The sequence below is a fragment of the Lolium rigidum genome, chromosome 2, assembly GCF_022539505.1.
Source record: "Lolium rigidum isolate FL_2022 chromosome 2, APGP_CSIRO_Lrig_0.1, whole genome shotgun sequence".
Lineage (NCBI taxonomy): Eukaryota > Viridiplantae > Streptophyta > Magnoliopsida > Poales > Poaceae > Lolium > Lolium rigidum.
Genome location: NC_061509.1, coordinates 48,111,121 through 48,119,205, shown reverse-complemented (window position 1 = coordinate 48,119,205; position 8,085 = coordinate 48,111,121). Strand labels below are relative to the sequence as shown.

General features: G+C 43.9%; 1 long non-coding RNA gene across 2 annotated transcripts; it reads left to right on the top strand.

The window, feature by feature from the left end:
- Window positions 1–1,455: 1,455 nt before the first annotated feature.
- LOC124686375 lies at window positions 1,456–4,967 on the top strand. Of its 2 annotated transcripts, none has more exons than XR_006997807.1 (5): window positions 1,456–2,404; window positions 2,878–2,989; window positions 3,492–3,590; window positions 3,686–3,753; window positions 4,907–4,967. It is a non-coding gene; the product is annotated as an uncharacterized LOC124686375 (long non-coding RNA). The 2 variants fall into 2 exon arrangements; XR_006997806.1 differs by having other exon boundaries at window positions 3,676–3,753.
- Window positions 4,968–8,085: the final 3,118 nt, after the last annotated feature.

The following is an 8,085-nucleotide window of genomic DNA, read 5'->3' as shown; positions in this document are numbered from 1 at the left end:
GGCTTCCGCTTGCGCTTGCAAGGTCAGCTCGGTGGCGCGCCAGGGATCTAGACAGCGTCGTGGACGGGGCGGAGCAAGTTCGCGAGCCCGCCTCCATCCTCCTATCCTGCTCTCCGTATGCATGTACTCCGGCATCGCGAGCCCTGTCCCGGCTTCCTGTACTCCGGCGTCGCCGGCGCTGCGTGGGGGCTCGATCTGGGAAATTTTTCCTAAGCTACCGCCGGCGCTGCGTAGGGGCTCGATCTGGGAATTTTTTCCTAAGCTGTGCAAGGGCCGTTCATGGGCAAGCATCCGTCCGGGAGCGAGGCCGCCGCCAGTCGTCGGCGCCGCGCCACGGCATGCGCCCTCTGCCTGCCTTCTGTGTTTCCGGGCTGCGAGGTGGATCGATCTGGGGGAGAAGAAAAGACAATGTCGAGACCGATGGGACTCCTGGGCCACAGCGTCTGCGCGCGTGGGAGAAGAAAAGAGCACGAACCGGTACAATGGCACCTGCAGTATTATGTGATTTGGTGGGAGGGCAAAACCGTCCTAAAAATTGTTGGACGAAAATTTTGGCAGAAACCTTAGCTCCTTTATTATTATTAGGTATAGATTGTTAGGCTGGGTTGTGGAGGGTGGTCGATCAGTTTGACTAACGCGACCTCAACCGTTCAGTCGCACACAAAATATATTGTACCACTGCTACAACTACCTCTGTCCATATATAAATATATGTTTGAGATTTGTTCAAATATGAATGTATCTAGACTCCATTTAGTGTCTAGATACATCCAGATTTAAATAACTTAGATATTTGTTTATAATCGGAGAGAGTATTTACATTGCTCTCGATCGTTAGGCGTGCAGCTTGGCCGGGTTCTCTGCCGTTATCTGTACCGAATTTTACCTACCCGTGTGTACGTACGTATCTCCGTACGCTATGTCAATGCACGGGGGCGTGAAATAACGCGTGCGCTGGCGAGCGTGATTTCGAAGCAGCAAGCGGGGACGGCACCATCAGCGGCAGAACTAGTCCAAAATTGTTGGGCGGGCAAATACACTAAATATGGGTAAAATACACCATTATTAGGCAGAATTTTATAAGTGTTGTGAAGTGTACAAGTAGATTGCCTAGCCCTTTCCATCAGTTCGGACTTTTGGTTCAAGTGGCTAGTACATGAAGCTTAACATGGTATCAGAGCCCCAGGTCTCGAGTTCAAATCCTGGCTTTCACATGGTTTCTCTACTACTTAAAAAGACTAAATATGTTCCTTATTCTGCCAATACGTCAAACTCCTTGTTCTCTTTTGTCGCATTTCCTCGCGCGTTGTCGCGGCCGAATGGGCCAAGCCCAACAAATCCTCCATCTTCTTTCCTCTCACAAACCACGGAACCAGTGCCACCGCCGCTTCCTAGGTTAGGCTCTGCCGCCGTCGCCGCCATTCCAGCCAGTCGAGCCGTAGCAGTAGACTGGACCAAGTCGACTCCACTATAGCCAAAGCGCCCTCCGCCCTCGTCCGCCTCCCTCACATCCCATCTCGCGCCCTCCACCCGCGAGCCTGCTGCTCCGCCGGTGACGCTACGCCTCTAGCGCCCTCCACCTCCTCCTCTAGGCCGGCGGGATGTCTACTCCCCTCCTCCAAGCAGGCCGCCCGTCCCGCTTATCGCCTCTCCGTCCAGGCACCCGAGTCCCAGATCGAGGTCGACCTCGTCTCCGCCGTCCGTTCGCCACGCCTCAGCCCTCAAGTATTCCCTAACCGTTTTATTCTCCTTCACGTGTATGTGCTATTGGCGTGCTGATGTGTCCTGTGTGTATGTGCGACTGTGCGTTGGTGTGGTGCTACCTGCAAACTGTTGTAGATGAATCAATCTATTAGGATTTGGGCTGCTGCTTGCTAGCCCTGCTCGTGTATGTGCTACTAGATTGCTGGTGCTAAGGTTGTAGTAACTACTGACGTGCTAGGCTAATGAACATTGATCCATTAGTTGATTTGCTAGGTTGCTAGGTTGCTATAATATTTGTTGCTAGGTTGCTAGGTTGCTGCTGCTACTGATTAATTAATGAAGTTAGCTTAGTTGATTTGCTAAACCTAAGATTTGCTTGCAATTTGTAGGTATTGTCAAGAAATGGACATTGATCCAGCTGGTATTCTTACAATTGTAGCAAAATTATAACATATTATATAGTTTGTTCTCTGTTTGTATGCTTACCAGCTCCTGTTTTTACAATTTTACCCTACACGCTTAAGCGATGCTTAAGCTCGCCTAAGCTGTAGTTCCTCTAGGCTGAGCCTCACCGCTCGCTTAGCGCTCCGCGCTTTTTTGATCCTTGTATAAGGTATGGAATAGTTCTGACTTGGTGCAGTGATTAATTCTTCATGTGCAGGAACTTGGAGAGATGATACCGGTGGACTCTACCTGCAAGGTGAGTGGCTTGATCCTTGATTAATCATCTTCTTAAATTTATATGGTTATCAAATGTTTGTCCTATATTAATTGGTGATTTGTGTAGTTGGTGAAGTAGAAGACTTTGTTGTCGATAAAACAACTTAACCAAATGTAGCTGAGTCAGGCTGGAGTAGACATGTTTTAAGAAAATATATTTCTTGTAAAAGAATTGTCACAATATATCTATTTTATTGTAATTTCACATCCCAATTATGCCATTAATTATAAAAAATGCTATTAGTAGTTATATCTTTGTGCCTTACGGCAGTATGGATGTTCTACGATTATTTTATAGTAGATGTCTACACTTACACCGTTTAGCTAATTACTGTTCTATACTTCTATTCCGTTTCAAGCAGAAACAAGTTGCTCTATTATTTCAGTGTCTGCTAGCTGTTTTTTCCTTTCAATTCCTGCTATTCTTGCTTAACTAACAACCCTAAACTGCAGGTACCTATATTCTTCACATGACTTGATACGGTTATGAAAAATGACCCTCTCGAAGCGCAACTATGTGCTCAGTTGATCGCCGTTATGCTCGATAGTGCGTTCTCTGTTAAAGGTAGGCCAGCAAACAAGATTGTAGTTGTGTTCATTTACTTGAATTTTTACAATATGTGGGAAGCTGCCGCAGTTCAGTTTTGTCATGCACCAACTAGCCAAAACAGCGTTTCAGGTACTCACACCATCTTGGTGTGCTCAATCATGTAGTTCAGTTCAGTTTAGGAAAGCTCAATTTTATCACTACACATGAGCAGTATCAGCTTAAGTTATTTAGGTGTATACCTTGTAGGTTTGCTTGTTTTCCTTTTACAAAATCAACTTAATTGAGGCTAGGATTGTCCATGACCAGATGTGTGCAATGCTTGAGAAGTAACCAATAGACTAAAATCATTTCCATGGGATTTTGCAGTTTGACAAAAGCATGGTGTATAGAAATACCAAACTACATTTACTTAATACTTTAATAGCATGTTTATGTTTCTCTTATACTGATAAGCTGACATATATGTGAGCAGTGGACACCACTCTATGCCCAAGTAACTATTTCTTCTCGTCAGCAGGTGTCACATGTTTGATGAAACGCCCAATAGCAGTGGTATATATTCATGAAGTTGCATATGGTGGCATCAAACATGCATGGGACTAACTTCTTTCACCAGGTTAGGACAAACTAATACCTAGGCACACTTAAGTCCTGAATTGAGTTAGTTTAGGCAGAGTGTATGTGCTCTTGAGTCTCGACAGAATTATACAGATACTTAGATCAACAAGGACATTCACGAGCTGCCTGTCTCACCACGATGACATGATGTGGTCTCCATGGTGAGTACTGATAATATGTTATGTTACTTCGATTAGAAAAGGGGCTCAATCTTTATTTACAAAAAATTAGTGGTTGTACTAACATTTGTAAAATAGATGGTGCCACTAGGAATATACCATTCTAAAAATGATCCTTTTGCTTTGCGGTTAATTTTCTAAGAACATTCGACCGCGGTTGTAAAGTAATTTGATCTGGGTGGGAGCCAAAAGATATTGCCTTCGATGATTGACAGTTTGATGTGAACAAGGATAATTAAGTTGAAATATCACAGCGTCTCGAACCTGTTAATTTATATTATATTCCAAAGTGATTTTAATCTCCGACTGCACTAACTGATATTAGAAGGGTCTTTGATGTCGAGCTAAAAGCGTTGTGGTGATTATATGAGTGTTTTTTTCCGGTTAGCATGCGTGGCACATTCTTCTTCTATTTTCAGTACTTATTATGATCAGGGGATTGTCCGTGTGTGTTTTATATACTCCCTCCGATTCATATTAATTGACTTCAATATGGATGTATCTAGAACTAAAATATGTCTAGATACATCCATATTAGAGTCAATTAATATGAACCGGAGGGAGTATTATATTTACTTATTTCTATACATGTGAGTAAATTGTCGCTTCAAATGGTGGAAGTTAGGCCACTAATAGGCAACCATCATGTTGATCAGTGCCCAGCTGGTGTGGTGCCATTTCTGTTGTATATCAACAATTACTCATTTTCTATGGCTTGCAGCTGCATTGTAATCTCATTAAGCCTCTAATAGACCAGTTCAAAGCACAATCAATGAGAGTTAAAGTTCTAACTGGTGCAAATTTTTATGATACCTCTCCATATATTTTGTTTTTTCTGGTTTCATCACATTGGTTTTATGTTTGTTGGCTGCTTGCAGTTTTGTCATAGATTTTTTTGCATATTGGTAGAGCGTGCAGACTCTTTCGAGTCTTTTCAAGATAACAGAGTTATCAAATCATATTATTGTGTCATACGTACTAGGGGTATCTGGATAAGTAAATGCTTCCAGATGACAAGATATTTGCAAATTTTGTAATGCAAAGTTCAAACATTTGGAATTCCCCGTTTAGATTTTTAATCCATAATTAATACTTCCGACGTGAATTTGCTAACTCAATTGTAATTTTCTTTCAGTCACTGAACAAAGGAAGCCCCGTGGATCAGGATTCTTGTCCTATTTCATTCCAATAAAAAGGTAACCAATACTGCATCCTGAACCATTTTCCTGGATTTCTACCTTAATCACCAGGCTCTCTTCGAATGAGATTTTTGATACAAATGTTAATTAGGCTTGCTGTTTGTACCTCATGATTTTCCAAGAATTTGTCAGTAATAATATGTAAAATAAGGCCCATCTTTATTCTCTCTCTAATGCTCCTTTCATGTGAAGTTTGTAGAGGCACTGCATTTCAGTGTTTTATTTTTGTTTAAAGTATTGAACATTCAATGATATGGAATTTTGGGAGCATCATGAATCATGACAAATTTTGCTTTTTTTTTGTTTATCAACTCACACAATTTGGTTGGTCGTAGAACAGACAACATACTTGCACCAACACTAATTATACAGGGAAGCTATATACAGCTGGGACCACCTCATGCTAAATTATGGAGATTAAAGTAAGCTTTTACCAAATAGAAGAAAAACCAACTAAAGCAAGCTCATAATGCAGTGCCTCTGCAAGCCTATGCATATTTACAATCACATGTACGTCCATAGTTGAAGCTCCTCCCACTCCTCCACCCATAAGGTATAGTTTGAGTGTGGCGCAAGGACGTAGATGGACACCTCTTTGCTCTCCACCAGCTCACCAGAGTAGCACTCTGAAATCTCTTGGGCTCCCCAGCTTCATCTCCACTGACTTTGTGTCGTGCTCGACCTTGGCCCTCTCCGTCAGCTCATGTGCCACCTTCACTCTCACCTAGAAGCATGGTTCCCGCGTCAGACTCGTGTGCTTGCTCCTCAGCCCGTTTGTTGTGGTCGAGGTGTCGCCCATTCCAGTGAAGGCGCCTCTCTCCTTCCACCACATATCAAACAGTTCATACATGCAGAGTGTACATGAACTCTGTGTGAACTCACATATCAAGTATCAACTATGATGGTGATGTTGCCCTTGTCTTATCTCGTGGCCATGACTAATGTAGCTACCTCTTGTCCCGTGGAGCTTGTTGTGGTGGTAGTCAGCAATGTCGAGGGGCTGGACAGGCAGCTGGTAGAAGCGGGCAGCGTTAACCAAGTACTTGGCACGACGGTGGAAGTCATGGGGGAGTTGGCTGTTGTCAAGCATGGACAGCATGCCATCCGAAAACTGAACCAATGAATTTTTTTTGTATCGTGGTTCCCTCCATGGCCTCACCGTGGTTCCCTCCGTTGCCTCATCGTTGATGCTTGGAAGCCTCGAGAGCAAGGGGTAGGCCTTTCGTAACCTGGTGGCATGCACATTTCATGATGGGATTGGTGTGGTTTTTCTTCCCGTTTTTGTTGTATTGGGGATGGAAGAACATTTGTCATGATTCATTTCAGCATTTTTTATGTTGTAGAGAAGTTTGTAGATATTTTCAAACCACACATCAACAATATATTACATACGAAGTAATTGCACACGATTTTTTCCACCAGTTTGTTCCTAATGTTAGCACATGTGGTTCTCATACACTTGATTTGGTTATTACAAACAAATGAGCCAAGACATGGTTGGGCCACTGGTTTGGTTTTCCTCTGCTAAGCAGAGAGGTAAATATTTATTGGAGGTGAAGTTGAAGCATCTGGAATGGGATCTACACATGGATCTATCTATCCAATATATCACTTGAAACTACTATTTAGTTTGTTCTAATACGTCTCATAATTTTGATGGAATAGCAATGCAATAGTTCAACCGAACCAATGAATTATTTCCAGCAGCTAATGCACAATGGTTTTGTGCAATGTTACATAAAAACTTCTGGTTGAGATTAGTGGTTTTGTTACCGGAAACTAAAATTTCGAGATCGGTAAGAATTACTTAATTTTAATGTATTCTTCAGTATTCGGTAGTTCTTCATTCTAGACCACGTGACTTTTTTGTTGTTGTCTATAGCTATCATTGTTAGGCCTTTTTTTCTTTTCACTGGAAGAATGTTGTACCAACGTTCCCTAAAAATCTGTATGGCCAATGCCACCAAAACCAACAACAGATAGAAGCGGCAATCCTTAGCCACTTCTTTTGGGTTTAAGCTTATGGAGAAGTCAGCTTATGAATTTCGGTAGGGAGAAACTCCGGTGGGGAGAAGCTCCTATAAACTGTTCTACCCCTTCTTTTAGGTTTCCCGAATTTGACGGTAGTGTTATGTCAATAATGCCCCTAAATTTGATCTACACGTTCTCAATACTCATCTTTGTCCGTGAAGTGATGAACAACGTGTCTTCAGCGGAAAAGAAGGTCAGAGACCAACGACAAATTCGTGTTGGCGTCCTAGAAACGTGTGAGGACTGAGGATCGGGAAGTGTGCCAACCCGCTGCTGAACAACGAGCCACCGAGGCAGAGCATATGCCATCAGCAGCGGCGCCGTTGTTGGTGTCTCGGTGATGGGCCATGATGCGGGCGGAGAGGCGGAGAGGCAGGTCGCGACCTCAAGGTGCCGTAGTGGCAGCGCTTCGAAAGGTTGACGATGACGGCCAACCGGCGGGGGAGGGACTAGCTAGCTCGTCCTCGGCACCGATCTACGGGTGGAGAGGCTGGCGACACTCGCTGCTGGGTGCGAGAATGAGCAGGAGATGCGGCGGAGAAGGAGGCTATGGGTGGCTGCCGGGGCGGCGGAGCAGGTGGCGGGTCCGGCATCCAGCGGGGAGCGGCGGCGGCGGGTCTGGCGGGGAGCGGCAGCGGGTCTGGCAGGGAATCCTCGCTCAGGTGCACGCACACAGCGATGGGATGATACGAACCGCCGGCTCGTTTTTTCTTTCCTTTTTTATGAGTCTATCCAAACGTTATCCTTCGGGGTGGCATTTTGCTGTAAATAGAATCAACCAAAGGGGCATCTTAGTGTATCGATTCGATTCAGAGGGGAGAAGCTCGGGAAACTTCCAGAATCAGCTCACGACCAGTTTTTACATATACACAAGAATTGAGCTTCTAGGTGGAAATAAGCTAGGTAGAAGCTCGAGATTTCTTTTGGGCTTCATCGGTACACCACCTCGAAGCTGTCCTAGAAGCTAAAAAATGGCCCCTAATGTCATACCGAAAAGAATTTTGGTGACAATTTACATCCTAATGCTTGATCTCTTTACTTCCTACAATTAGAACTATAGAAAAACACTTTGTAGCCTACTATT